The sequence below is a fragment of the Lissotriton vulgaris genome, chromosome 9 (genome assembly GCF_964263255.1).
Source record: "Lissotriton vulgaris chromosome 9, aLisVul1.2, whole genome shotgun sequence".
NCBI classification, from domain to species: Eukaryota; Metazoa; Chordata; class Amphibia; order Caudata; family Salamandridae; genus Lissotriton; species Lissotriton vulgaris.
In genome coordinates, this window is record NC_141697.1 from 486,747,582 (window position 1) to 486,762,725 (window position 15,144).

Below are 15,144 nucleotides of genomic sequence, written 5' to 3' on the forward strand. Positions count from 1 at the left end.
ACTTTCTCTGCCTCCGAGGCACACTCCATCATCGGACAGATGTGGTTAAGCGTATACAGACCTCCATCACTGAGTACCTCTCCCATTACGCAAATCCGGACACCACCCTGGCAACGCAGTGGGCAGCGTTAAAAGCAGTGGTGAGGGGGGAGTTCATTGCCATTGCAGTAGCGGACAATGTTGAGCCCAAACGTAAGAGGGAAGAACTGATGCAACAAACTCAGGAGTTAGAGAGGATATATCAGAGGACGGGCGCTCCTAGGGTATGGAAACAGCTTAAATCTGCGCACGGTCAGTTACCAGCGCTGGATCAAGATAGGGCGGAGTTCTCCGCGCTGCGTTTAAGACACTCCTATTATATGGGTGGGGATAGATGTGGACGCCTGTTGGCCCATCGGTTGAGAGAGACGCGTCAGAAACAGGGGGTCCGAGAAATCCGTGGAGCAGACGGTTTGTGCGTTACCAAAGATGAGGTGATGGCCGGGGCATTTCGTGACTTCTATGCCACCCTTTACTCCAGCTCCCCATTAGATGGCGCGGATGGGACTACTTTTTTACATTCTGACACTCTACCGGTTCTCACCCAAGCGCAGGTCGAACACCTGGATCGGGACATACGCACGGAAGAGGTCATCTCGGCCATCTCACGTCTTAAACCAGCTAAGGCACCAGGGCCGGACGGATTTTCTGCTATATACTATAAGACATTTTGTGCCACCTTGGCTCCCTTGCTCACTAAGCTGTTCAACTCGTTCGCTAACCCCGGGGCAATTCCGAGCGATCTTTTAGAGGCATCAATCACAGTCATTCCCAAACCAGGGAAAGATAAAACGGAATGTGGAGCATACCGGCCGATATCTCTCCTCAATATAGACCTGACGCTGTACACTAGCATCCTTGCGGCTCGCCTCGGCCCACTCATGCCGGGGCTTGTAGATCCAGATCAAGCAGGATTTATCTCCGAACGCCAGACATCGGATAATACTAAACGGGTTCTCCACCTCATCGAGAAGGCCACACGAATCCCGGGTGAATATATGATGCTCACTATCGGCGCTGAGAAAGCGCTTGACCATGTTCACTGGCCGTACCTAGCGCAAGTACTGGAGCGTTCGGGGATGGGTGAGAAGTTCCGTACCTATATTCTTAATTGTTATAAGTATCCTACACTGGTAGTTTGCGTGAACGGGCACACATCAGCTCGGTTCCCCAATGAGAGAGGCACAAGGCAGGGGTGCCCCCTGTCACCCCTCCTCTTCGCCCTTTATATGGAGCCACTGGCGGCGAGACTGTGGGAAAACCGGTCCGTTACGGGCATAAAGTTTGGCGGATATGTTCACACGATCTGCTTGAACGCGGACGATGTCTTGATCGCTCTCACCAACCCGGGGACTGCGCTGCCAGCCTGTATGGAGGACTTGGCCGCATTTGCCCGAACAGGTTTTAGGGTGAATACAGATAAGTCGGTCGCCATTGACCTCTCGCTGTCGAAATCTACCCGGGAGCGCCTGCAGGACCTGCTCCCTCTGCACTAGGCCAAGACTACAACCCCATACCTGGGGATCCAACTGGCCTCTTCACTCTCGGAGGTGGCCACCACCAATTATTCCTTTTTGAGTCAGAAGATCCGAGGAGAATTCGGTAGGTGGAAACAGTACCATATATCATGGCTTGGTAAAAATGCAGCGGCCAAAATGACCATTTTGTCCCAGATACTATACCTCTTCCGGGCCATCCCTCTCCGGCCCCCGGTGGGATTGATACGCCAGACCCAGGCTGAACTTGCGCAATTCATCTGGAATGGATGGAAGCCCCGGATGCGACGGGAGTTGTCGATGCTTGGCCCGGAGGGGGGCAGTCTGGGAATCCCAAACCTCCATCTCTATTTTCAGGCTGCCCAGTGGTGGTATATGGTGGAGTGGAGCCGATGGGATTTGGAGAAGCGCTGGCTCTTTCAAGACCAAGCGGTAGCGGCACGACCCTTACAGGGAGTCCCATTCCTCTGTAAAGCGCATAGACCACCTAATCTATACGCCTCGTATATTACTCGGGTCCCCTTGGAGGTGTGGGACGCCACTTACATCAAGCACGAACTTACGTCCTTTCCCTCCCCACTTACACCACTACAGGATAACCCGGACTTTACCCCCGGCACAGATCCGGTGGCCTTTGCAAGATGGGGGCCGGCCGGATCTCAGACAGAGGCAGACAGGTTTCAATATCTACAAGTAAGGCACTGGGCACTTTAACCTAGTGTCCGTACCCATGCAAATAGGCTCCTGTTCCCTTACGAGAGATGGCTAATCACCCGCACATCCGACAAGAAGCTCATCTCTGATTTGTATAAGATGCTGCAGGGGCGCCTAACACATACCTACAATCCTAGCAAGGCGAGGTTGGGAGAGGGAGATCGGTAGAGTCCTCAGCCAGAAAGAGTGGGATAACATCCACTACAGGGCCCGACACCTAGCATACCACATGGGGCTCACCGACACGCTCACGAAGATAGCCACATACTGGTACTATACTCTGGAGCAGCTGCACACGATGGACAAAACACAAGAGGCTCTGTGTTGGAGGGGCTGTGGCGAAATAGGTACCCTAATACATTTATTGTGGGAATGTGAGCATGTACAGACATACTGGACCCAGGTCTTAAATGAGGTAGACAAGCACTTCGAGATAGAGCTCCCGCGCTTCCCAGCGTACGTTTTGCTTGGCCTTCCCAACCCATTGATGTACCCGCTACGCTCTCGTAGAGGCAGACAGATAGCAATAGCTTTAGGATCTGCGACACAAAATATACTCACTCATTGGCGTACTTCCAATGCCCCTACATTCACCGGATGGTTGCATCGTCTGTGGCACGTCCTCGGATTGGGAAAATTGACACTCACTTTGGCCGCGTAGGGACCTAAATACAATGAATTGTGGCAACCCTTTCTGTCACTTCTGGCCACAGAATTTAGGGAAATCACATGCCCCAGATACTTGAGACTATTGCGTCTCATTGGCCCGCAGGAGACAACCTGAAGGGGAAAGTGAATTGCAGAAGAAAACAGAACTAGTTGACAGGAGACGTGGAACGGGAGGGAGGGGGGGGGAGGCCGGTTGGGGGGAGAGAGGGTTTATGGGGGTTGTTTCCTTAGTTGAATATGTAATTGGTGGCGGCACTACTTGATGATGTACCAATAGTCGAGCCTTATTCCTTAGACTCGCAGACTGTGAATGACTATACTGGTGCTTTAATGATTGATAACTACTTATATGTTATTATGTGCTTGTGTTGTGCCTTAAACCTTCAATAAAGACATTTAAACCATAAAAAAAATGTGTATCCTCTTTTAATTTCTCTTTCGTTTTTCCAAAATAAAAATAAAAAGGGTAAGAGGAGTAAGACCTCCTTACATTTAAAACGTTTATGAATAATGTAATAGAGGGAACATAGTGAATCCCCAAACCACACTCTCTTTCTTGCACACTCCACATTGTTCAGCGATCCCTCAACACCCCAGAGCAGGAAGCGCTTACTGTCACAGATAAAGCATGGTTTTTGTTGCTGTAAAACTATCCCTGAATACTTTTGCTTCCTGTCGAAGCTGAGCATTGAAGTTGTGTTGCTGTGGAATGAAGCTGTAGATGAATTTCTGCAAAAGATTAAGGGGGATATTCTCAAGAATGTGTGATAATTACCGCAAAATTAGCTTAACTCAACTCTCCTTATCGCAGTCTATCTCGGGAAAATAACGCTGTGTTAATGTAGCATTCACAACATGGCGGTACCATGCAATAGGCTCAAGATAACACATCAAATGTCCGCAATAAAGTCAAAGCAATGCCACAAAAATGAAAAACACAAACGCAAAAAAATTGCGATGAGGCCAATCGCAATATAAAAATCCACAAAAACCAGCGACAGGCCTGTAATTCACACGTCAGGCAGGAAAATCACCATAAAAGAAGAAAAAAAACAGACAAACAAATGCCAAACAACAACGAAGCACAATGGATGTTGCCAGAGCAAGTACAGAGGGCAACCAGAGCCCCAAAAGCCCCCCGGAGGACCAGCCTGGGACCTCGGGGGCAGGGAAGGGCAAGGAGAAGAAGAGTAGGAAGAAGCGGTTCAGTCCACAGGAAAACAGGATCCCCATAATGGAGGTGATAGGACACCATCAACAACTGTTTATCACCTCCACTGTGTCATTGGCAACAAAAAATGGACTATGGCAGTCCATTGTGGACAAGGCGAATGCAGTCGGAGTGATGAAGAGAACAATGGAAGAGGTCAAGAGGCGCTGGAATGATGTGAAGCGCAAAACCAAGTTGAAACTCGCCAACAACCGGAAGGCAGCAATGGAGACTGGAGGTGGGAGTCCTGTGCCACAGGAGGACCTGGACGAGATGGAGGAAATGGTGTCCACAGTCATCAGTGGGGAGACGGTAGCTGGAGTTGGGTGACCGGACACTGATCAACATGACCGGACACAACAGCACCAGGGATAGTAATGACCAGGGACTGGGGGGACAGGGGGAGATGGGCACAGTGGCATATATGTACAATTAAGTAGAGCACATCTGCGGACAAACCATGCCCCAGCCCAAAACTCCCACCAAGAGACCAATTTTACCCAAGTATGCAACATCTCAGCGCTGTATAAGCACAGACGTCAAAGGCACACCGCATGAAAGGGATAAGGGGCAGAAAAATAAGAGCTGCAGGGGTGACTCCTTCGAAATGCAGCACACACACACACATAACATGCAGAGCACATCAACATTGACAACAATGTGGTACAAATTGCAACACATCCACAACAGAACACAGGACACAACTGGTGCCGCTTGTGTGTAGAAACTGGCCAATCACATTAGGCATTGCAGGGAAATGTGAGTTGATAATGGACAAGTGCAAACACACATCCGTTATGCTGTCGAAATGTCCACTGTCCCCCATCAAATAGGCAGCTCCTCCCAAACAGCCACAATGCACACAGTCATGCAGTCTGTATGAAAACATGTGCAATGCGACAACATACATGTGAACACATTGTTAAACTGCATCTCCCCTTCACATTTCAGAGGGAGAATCAACACCTCCTGCAGAGCAGCCCAAACCTCCCTTCTCTGATGACGAAGAGGACCACCACAGCTTCAACTCGGACACCCTCCAACAGCTCATGGAGAGCCTCTGCAGCCCATGTCCAGGAGCAGGGCAGCCCAGCTGCTTTGAGGAGACCCCACCCCCTGCACAGACCACACAGCAGGCAGCACCCACCACCATGGCTGCCTCCCAGGAAGCCCACGAACAACACATGGCCTTCCAACGCTGTGTGTTGGGGTGCCAGGAGAATCTGGCTAAACAGGTGCGGTTGGGCTTCGACCGCATGGCAGCCAAACTAGATGACATACATGGGTGTCTAAGTCCCATCAGGGACCACTCACGAGCCCTAACAGACACCCACAGTCCACTCAGTGCTCTCCAATGGACCATGGCTGAGATCGCTGGAGCCCTGACTCAGAGACTAGAACAACTGTCCAGTCAGAGTGGCTCTAGCGATGTCACCCGGGAGTTGGGACACATGCGGAGGTTAATGGAGACCATGGAGCGGATGCAGGCTTTGGTTTCCACGACTGCACGGCTGCAAGGCTGCACGCCAGCAAGTGGTAGCTGAGTTTCTCAATGACCTCAGGACCATCCTGCCATATTCTGTTTGATCGCCAATGACACAGCAATCAGACTGCGGACTGAACTCTTCCTCTTCCTTTGGACTTGTCATTCCCTGAAGGAGTCTGGCTGGCCCTAAACGGGCCAACATTGTAAAGTGGAGTTTGCATGGCCCTGTACTGCTCCAGCTACAATACTGCACAGAATGTGCATTAAACATTCATAATCACACAGATGTCTCATGTCTATGATCTTTCATGTGTGGCAGTATGGATGAATTTAGGCTCAGTGATTCCCCCTTACGCAGATGTTGCTCATGTTGTTGGACTTAGGTCACAGGGTGACACATTCCCGAATGCGGTCCGGGTGGCCCGACACAACAACAGGGACACACGCATTAGTTACTTCCTTGTCCAGCACAGTATGGAACCACTCCAAGAGCCCCGGGGTCATTGTTCAAACCCTTACACTAGACTGGCATACGCCAGGCCAGCCCACTCCGCTCATGCTCACAGGGGGGGGACAACGCTACATGCGCCAGGTCTTCCCTGTAGTGATCTGCAGATCACAGGTCTAGTTGTCAGCATGCCACAGCCACTCCCTCATGGCTGGTTTACACCCATACCACACCTATACTGCACACGCGTCAGAGGACATGTGACCCTGCCAATAAAAAGGGCCGGGCACACGTGCTCAATGCCATTTCCACTCTCTATCTGGGTCTATCCGTGTGGTGTTAATGTATACATGAGGGCCTAAAGCCCTGCAACGTCACATTCCCCAGGGCCGGAGGTGACATGATGTCGTCGGCACCACGATACTCAATCATAGAGGGTCCATGACTTGCGGAGCACAGACTTGGTGGCACCGGATACACTGCGTTCGGCACAGGCACACCGCCACTTGTCGTTGACTTTGGGTGCACTGAGGTAGGGACACCTTAATTGCTGAGAGGGTATGTATCCGCGATGATGCCCCGTCCAGGTGGTCCGATTGGTGATGATCATTGTGACTCCTGCTAGACCGCAGTGTAGACCTGAGCCAGCGGGCAGTGCGTGCCTACCACCACGTGGCGTTGCCTCGCGGGTCACAGAGTTAGTGGCACCTCAAGGGCTGAGCAGGTGTGCAGACTGCGATGATGCCTTGTGCACTGGTATTTCCTCTGCCATAGCGAAATCAAGACCCAGAATCAAGTGTGAGACCTGGTCGCCCGCAGAGTGGGCTGCATGAACGGGAGGGTTCCATGTTCACGGGCCCGGGCTTGGGGCTTGCCCCAGCTCGTGGTGGGCCCTCTTTGCGACACGCCGGTGGCGGAAGGTGAGCTGTGAGGCCTGGGTGCGCAGCGGCGGGCATGCACCACTGGTCGGCGGGAGAGGCTGAGGAGCAGCTGCCTGGGTGCACAGGGGCGGGCATCCACCGCTGGGTGGCAGGATGAGCTGGGGTGCAGCTGCCTGGGTGCAGAGGGATGGGCATGCACCGCTGGGTGGCGGGAGGGGAGAGGGTGCAGCTGCCTGGGTGCACAAGGGGGAGACAGGCGATGATGGCTAGTGCAATTGTATGTAGTTTGCCATTCATGTATCTGGACTCTAGTTCAGATGAGGGATCTGTTTCAGATGAGGGACCTGGTGAACTGCACTACTACCGGTACGTGGTTGGAGACACCCCGGTGGCATCAGATGAACAGTGAGGCCTGAGTGCACAGTGTCAGCACTATCTCTCCCTGTCCCTCTCTTCTTTTCTCTGTCTCTCTCTCCCCCTCTAATTCCGTCTTCCTCTCCCTCCCTCTCTTTTCGTCTTTCTCCCTCCCTCTCTCTTTCTCTCTCTCTCCCCCTTCTCTTTCTGTCTTTCTCTCTCCCTCCCTCTCTTTCTCTCCCTCCCGCTTTCCGTCTTTCTCCCTCCCTCCCTCCCTCCCTCTCTTTCAGTCTTTCTCTCTCCCTCCCTCTCTTTGGATCTTCCTCTCTCTCTCTCCCTCTTTCCCTCTCTCTGTATCTCTCTCTCTCCTTTGCTCTCTCTCGGTCCTTTGATGAGCATATGACACACCTTCTTATCTGGATTTTTTTCTTTCAGGCTGTGACCTACAGATTGTCCCGAGGAAAGTAAGCTTGGGCGGAAAATCCGTTTCGCTCGCGGATTTTGCGGATTTTTCGGTAAATTCGCAATCCGCGAGATTCGCGAATCTCCCGCAAAATCCGCAAATCCGCGAGCAGCGGATTTTGCTCGCACTGTTCGCGTGAGTTCGCGGCTTCCCAGTACAACTTCGCGCCCCGCGAATGAGCGCTAAATTGCAGAAATACGATCTTAGCAAAACTGAAACTACTTACCAGGTTCAAAAGTTCAGGCTCATCATTAGTAGCCATTTCCTGTAGTGCTTCCTGAGGGGCTCCTCCAGAGTTCAGTTGCCTACTTGCAACTATTATGTGACCCTGCTCTGAACCTCAGAATAGTTACACATATGCCACAAAGGTCCTGAATTACAGCTAAGGGAGACAAGCAGGAGCCAGGCTGGAAGTTCAAATTCATTAATCAGCCCCTAATTCATTATTGTCAGTTGTGGCAGGGCAGGTGTTGTAACTAATTTTGCAACAATGAAAGCACTTAGCAAGTGCAAAAGATCACTAATCAGGAAGCACTAAGGAAGCAGGTGCCAGCTAAAAAAATATTCTGTGACACATTAATCAGCCCCAAATTAATTCAGGTCACTTGAGGCAGGGAAGGTGTGCTTTGCTTTGCCACAATAATGTACACTGACTGGACAACCAGAGGGTGCTGTGATGAAACAGAGGGTGGCATGGGTGGGCCAGAGGGTGGCATGAGTAGTCAGAGAGTGGCAGTGGTGACAGAGAGTGGCAGTGATGAAGAAGAGTGTCCCAAACAGGCTGGACACGTAGAAACAACAAGTTCGCAAAACTTGCGAGCCGACAGGTAAGTTCGCGTTTGCGAAATTGTACAAAACCCTCGCGAACTGGCAGAAACCTGCGCGAACACAAAAAAAAAATCCGCAAATTCGCGAGAATTCGCGGATTTTGCGAATTGCGAGTTCGCAAATCCACAAAATTCGCGAACGCGAGATTCGCAAAATTCGCCCATGCTTAGAGGAAAGCCACCATGTGTCTTCATTAATGTTCTTCTGAGTTGTTTTAAATACATTTTCGTTTGGTAATTAAAAAGTGAATGTATGCTGCTGATTTTTGTGACGACACATGCATGTTACCTGTTGTGATTGTGCGACATCAGGCGGATTCTTTGGTACATAATTTCGTGAAGTTGATGTGACATGTCTTGTGCCGGGGTGGGGGGGCCAGGGTGGAGGGTTCCGCGGGGGAGGGTCCTGGGGGTGGCGGTGGTGGGTGTTGTGGCGCTGTTGGGGGCTCTGATCTGCATGATCAGTGGCTCCATGGCATCTGTTGTTCTTCAGGTGTGGCTCTGGGCTGGGCTCTGTGTACAAAGGAGGGACTGGGGGCTTTTTCTTCCTTAAGAGAGTGAGAGGTCCAGCATAAGTGCCCCAGAGTAAGTATTGAAAATGAAAGTTATGCTGTTCCTCAATGATTGGGTGTCAGAGCAAGGGAAACAGTGACCAACTTGACCCGGAGGGTTGAAAGTTGGCCGTCCATATATTGGATTATAATGCCCTCACATACCTTTTCAGGTGTCGTGCTTCATCATCTGGGCTGCTCCTCGTTGGGTCGGCGGTGCAATACCCAACGGGCTCCCTATAGTAGGGGCGCTTTGGCAGAGATCTTTTTCCAATAGCCATATGGTGAAGTGGGTGTGAGAGGCCAGAGATGTGTAGATGTATGAGTTTGAGAAAGGGATTTAAAATAGGTCTGGGAGTACCAGTGAAGCTAAACTTTTTTCTTGAGGTCTCCTACTCTAAGTAAAAACAAACAATGAGGTGCTCTGCTAAGCTTTATGTCTTGGGTTTGAGCGTCCCTATTGGTGAGTGAAGGTCAAAATGTTTCTCGCTCAAAATATATTCTACCTGTGATTCTTCAGGACCAGAACAGAGAAGACTATCTACACTTTACAATTGGTGACATGGATTCATACTCACATCAGCCAAGTATCTTCCTATTAGTGTACCTGGCAGACCTGGAACTACCTGTGTGGAAAGACAAAATGTGACATCATTCAAATTGGTATGGTACATATATATATATATATATATAAATATACAAATTAAATTCCCTTGTGACTCTAACTTCTTATCTTTATTGGTGAACATTAAATGCAATTACATTGAGGACTCTAAAACAGTTAAAAACAGTGCCACGTAGTGAGTGCCCACAGTGAGCTAGTGTGACCTATAGCCCTTGTGGCAATTATGTAAAACAGCAGAGATACATCCATGTGGACTCACCCAATTCTGTAACTAGCCAGGCTTCACCAGTACCCGGTAGGTCAAGCATAAGGCATTGCTCATATGCTAAACTAGATTAAAATGGAAACAAAAATGGAAGGTACCATTATCAATCAATACGCCGGGATCAATGTAATCATAGAGAAGACCCATACTCATGGTCTCTCATGTACCATCAATAGCAACAAACCATAATGAATTGAATTGGAACCACTAATCGGCTCGTGCAGGTTCGTACAGTATCCATTCCATCAGTTTAAAGTGTATAGTCACCCATCCAGTAAAAACTCCCAGGTTCCAGGGCTCATATCTCGCTATTGGCCAGGGCTGCCTCGAGAGTTTTATTACAAGTGTATGTCGCGTGTCATTCAATATTGAACTATAGCACTCCATGGCACCCTTTGACTATGGATCTGTCTTGAATGTTTCTTACAACTCATGTCAGGGATATTGGCCAGTGGGAAGGCCTTCATTCAAAGATTAACCTTGATTATTGCTTACAACCCGTACCCCCATGGCCTCAAGGATGTCGAGTAAGGGGTAGGCTGTCACTCTACTGGCCCTTCTGTCCCTCTGGTTCTCAGTTGATTTCCTCGCTCTGTGCCAAGCTCTGTTTTCTGTAAGCGTTGGCTTATACTACCCGTATGCATTCATGATGTCAATCTGTGCCTGCTCTGAACTTACCCTTCACATAGCCAAGCTCTGTCTTATTGGCGTGGGGGCTTAAAAACCATCATGTTAGCCCAGTTTTATCTCAGGCCTACCCTGAACGCGCCCTTTATGTAGGCGGTTGGCTGTCACACGTCTTGCCCTGTTATTTAATACAATGCTGTTACTAGTTCTAGGGGTAGTAACTGGGGCAAGTGAGTGTGACGGCTCAGCTCTTACAATATGTCCAGGAAATGGGCTGTCTGGTGTAAAACTACGTTAAATAGGAGGGATTCTCAACCTAACAGGAGTTAACATACAGGCCGCAACTATCGTACAAGTGAAGCTGGAGCGCGCGTTTGCTCAAAATACTCACAATTGTGCGAACTCCGCGTATTGCCATGACCTACCCATTCCTACCGGGTCCGGGAGGGGAGGCGGTCAGTGGCTTCCCTAGTTTTATAATGGTGTTCTTTTCATGTCATTGGGCGGTCCCTAATGAGTTGATGTGTGTATGTTCCATTGGCCGAGAAGTGTCGCACTAGGCGGCCATTTTGGAGTGGTGTACAGTACCAGTCTATTGGGGTTATATTGTCCCTATTGGTGTTCGTATATATTAGGATATGGGGCCATGGTTGACCAATATTCTTTTAAACTTGTTTGGAATTCGGCATTGTATGTGGTCAAGTGTGAGTTTGGTGCTTGAAATGTGCCGTTTCTGTCGGCCATCTTAAAGTGGACTATGGCGTGATATTTTCTGCGTATACAGTCTGGTCAATTTTGTACGTTATTTGTACTTATTACACTCAGTCATAATGGAAACTGAAATGGTTCTGTTGTTTGCCATCTTGGGGGCAGTGCTGAACAATATTAGCCTTAGTACGGATAGAAGACGCATATGTTGGCTATGTCTTGAGGGGATTTAACTCACATGGGAATTGTAAAATGTAACCCAACAGTGTTATCTGTAGGTTGGTGTTATGACGTGGGTGGTACTCTTCCTCTCAAGTCTCTGTATTCCTCCTCATCCATGCCACTCCATTATTATATCATGTTCAGACACTAAGTGAACTCCATGGTATATCCTCATTCAACCCTGTGCTCTATGATGATAACCTGTGTATCCACCTCTGTTCTTTTGTGAAGAAAGCATCCTTTGATATTTTGGGAAATACCTCCAAAATTACCCATCTTAATGACTCATGTGTATGGTTTTTTTTTCCAGGTAATGGGTGCACATTTTCATGTTGTTCTTATGACAGCGAAAATTGCTTCGATGTTCTGATATGCGTAGTTCCATTGGGCGGGTAGTCATCCCTACATAGTATAAATTGCAGGGGCATGTAATCAAATATATGCAGTTGGATGTGTTGCAATTAGTGTGTGACCTCATCTCCCATGTAAAAGTATTATTGAGAGTGATGGTCTTCTGTACAGCTGTAAAAGCACATGCTGTACATGCGCCACAGGGGTAATGGCCGTTCACCGGTGGTAATTGCCATTGTGTTCTCTGTTGAGACCCTGTGGCCCCTTTGGGTCTTGTGTGGATCAGCGTGTCTTTGATGTTTCTGGATTGTTTAAATTTGAAGCATGGTGACTCCAAAGTCGTTGAGCCTGTATTCAATATGTTCCAATGTTTTTTTAATACTTTTGTCAGTTGATTGGAAGCAGGTGTGAAGGTGGTTACACATGTCAGAGTTTCAGTGGGGGTCCTCTCTCTATGTTCTAACAGCCCTTCACGATAATTGTTTCTTGCTCTCTTCCTGGAGAGTGCTATACTGCGTGGTGGATGATCACGTGCGGCCAGATTTTAGGCAAGGATTTCTGACTCTGACCTGAATTCTTCCAATGTACCGCAGTTTCTCCTCGCCCTCAGGAATTTCCCAAAGGGAAGGTTCTTCTTTAGGGCTCTAGGATGATGGCTACTAAAAATCAGAAGGCTATTCCGATCTGTGCTTTTCCTATGCATAGTTGTCATTGTCAGGCCCAGGAATGCAATCTGATTAGGTGAGACAGTACTGGCGAATTTCAGGTATGGATTCAGGTCATTGATCCACCTGAAAAAATTGGAGTAGGACTCTGAATCCCCTGTCCAGAAGATCAGGATATCATCTATAAATCTCTTCCACATCCATATGTTGGTACGGTATGGGTTAGAATCATGGAGGATATGTTGTCCCTCAAAGGCAGCCAAGTAGAGGCAGTCTACACTGGGAGCAAAGGTACTTCCGATGGAAGTACCTGGTGTTTGGTGATAAAGCTGACCCCTGAACTCAAAGAAGTTTTCAGTGAGCGCTAGTGTAGCGCACTCCATGTTGAAATTAGGGGGTGTAAGTGATTACCATGTGGCTGAACTTAGTTTCTCAACTATCACATCTAGTGTGGCTCTCTGGGGGATGTTTGTGTAGAGAGCTTCCACGTCTAGTGTGATGAGAAAGTCAAACTCATTGGTGGGTTGGAACTCATCTAGTAGGCGACCTGGTACTGGGGTGGTCCCCTTAAGAATTTCTTATAGTATATAGAAGTAAGGGCTCCTAGGTTCTTTTTCAATGAGGAAGGAGGCTTCCTTCTTGCTCAACCAACCTTGGTTCTCTGCAGAGAAGATCAGAGATGTGATGCTCTTAGTTAAGTGTTCCAGTGGGCTACTGGGAATTGGGGTATAGTATTTCTTATTGCTCAACTGTCTCAAGCACTCCGTGTCATAATCAATGGTGGCCATTATGACCGTGGTACCTCCCTTATCAGCTTGTTTTACAGTGATTGAGGGGTCATTTGCCAGGGATTCTTTGGCCATGAACTCTCCTCTGGAAATATTGCAGAAGTGTCTAGGGTCCGAGGCTTATTGGACCTCTTTTAAGACAGCTTGTTCAAAGGTTATTACTTCATTGGGTATCATCTCGTTGTTGGGGGTGAAGGTGGAGGGAATGTGTAATCCCGAGTCGTCTTCCCGTTGGGAGGGTTTTCCATCAAAGAATGCTTTCAGGCGTACCTTACGGACGAATTGTTGCAATTCACACAGTTGTTGGAAGTGGTCCACCTTGGGTGTTAGCACAAAGCCCAAACCCTTCTGTAGGACTCCCTCTTCTAGTTCTGTCAATGATCTGGTAGACAGATTGACTATTAGGTTCTCTTTTTGGAGTAACTCCTGGTTTCCATCACCCGTTGTTCTGGTTCCTCCCACTGCACCCTCTTTTCTTATTGATTTCCTCTTCTTTGCCCGCACCCTATGCCCCAACCTCTGCCTAAAAAAGGTTGGCTCATACCAGGGGTGCCAAATTGAGGTTGACCTTGAGGAAACATTGGGTATTGCCAGAATGATGGTCCCTGGTAATGTGGTGGCTGATAGACATTGTATCCTTGCCTACCACCCCTCCTGGTCTGGTTGGTGTCCCAGTTCTCCACGCTGGAGTCACTGTTGCTAGAGGACCCCCTTCTGGTGGAGTTGGAGCTGGTATCTGAGAGGGTACATGTTCCAGGTGGTATGTAGTCTTGTTTAAGGTATGGATACACCTTTTCTTTGGCAAAGCGTCTGATGTCTTTTTGAAGTTTGTAATTATTAAGGAAGTGAGCAACCCGGAATACCCTTGAGGGCTTGGGTAAGTAAATATAGAAAGGTAAAGATGCCTTCAAGGGACTTTGTTCAATCTAAGTTTTGTTATTTAAAATTAATATGAGAAGAACCAATTTATCGTCCTTACAATGAGTGAATCAAAACTGATCAAATTGTGTTGTCAACATGAAACATATAAACAAAGACACAGGGTGTATACGAAAAAAGTGTTTTTATCAAATAATTCATTGAGAAAAATCAGCTTCATATACAGACAAATAAGCGAATAAGATTTTAGGACTGTGGGTACACATAAAAATAAATTGCTAAGTGACTCAACAGAACCTAAAAAACACCTATCCCAAAACACATTGAGTAAAACAAAGCAAGGGATGAAGTGCAAAGTCGACGTTTCGGTTTCTTAGCAGTTATTTGATGAAACCATCCTCAGGACTGTAATCAGTTCAGATCTGTATAGAAATATTGTAGTCTGCAAGTTAAAAGATATTTACAGTTACAATATTACATTGGCTATATTCAACACACCCTGGTGACAAAACAATTACACTAAACTGTAGCGACAAAAGACATTATATTTACAACATATACGTGAACATAAAGTTCATGCTTCTAAAGACAATATCACTTTGTGGTTCATTAATTTAAAAGACAACAAGCATTGCATTGGTTTAATCTGTCCACAATAAACATTTACTTCTCATGTTCTATTTGTAGTAAAATCAAAAACATTCTAGAACCATTTTGTGTTCAAACAAACCATTTAACTCTTGGGTTGAAAGACCTATATTACATCAGGGTCATTGTATCCATATCAAACAAATGGGCGCATACATTAAATCATTGCTATGACAACTTCATAGTTGTAAATCTATATGTTCAGCATTAATGCGAAATCATTCAGTT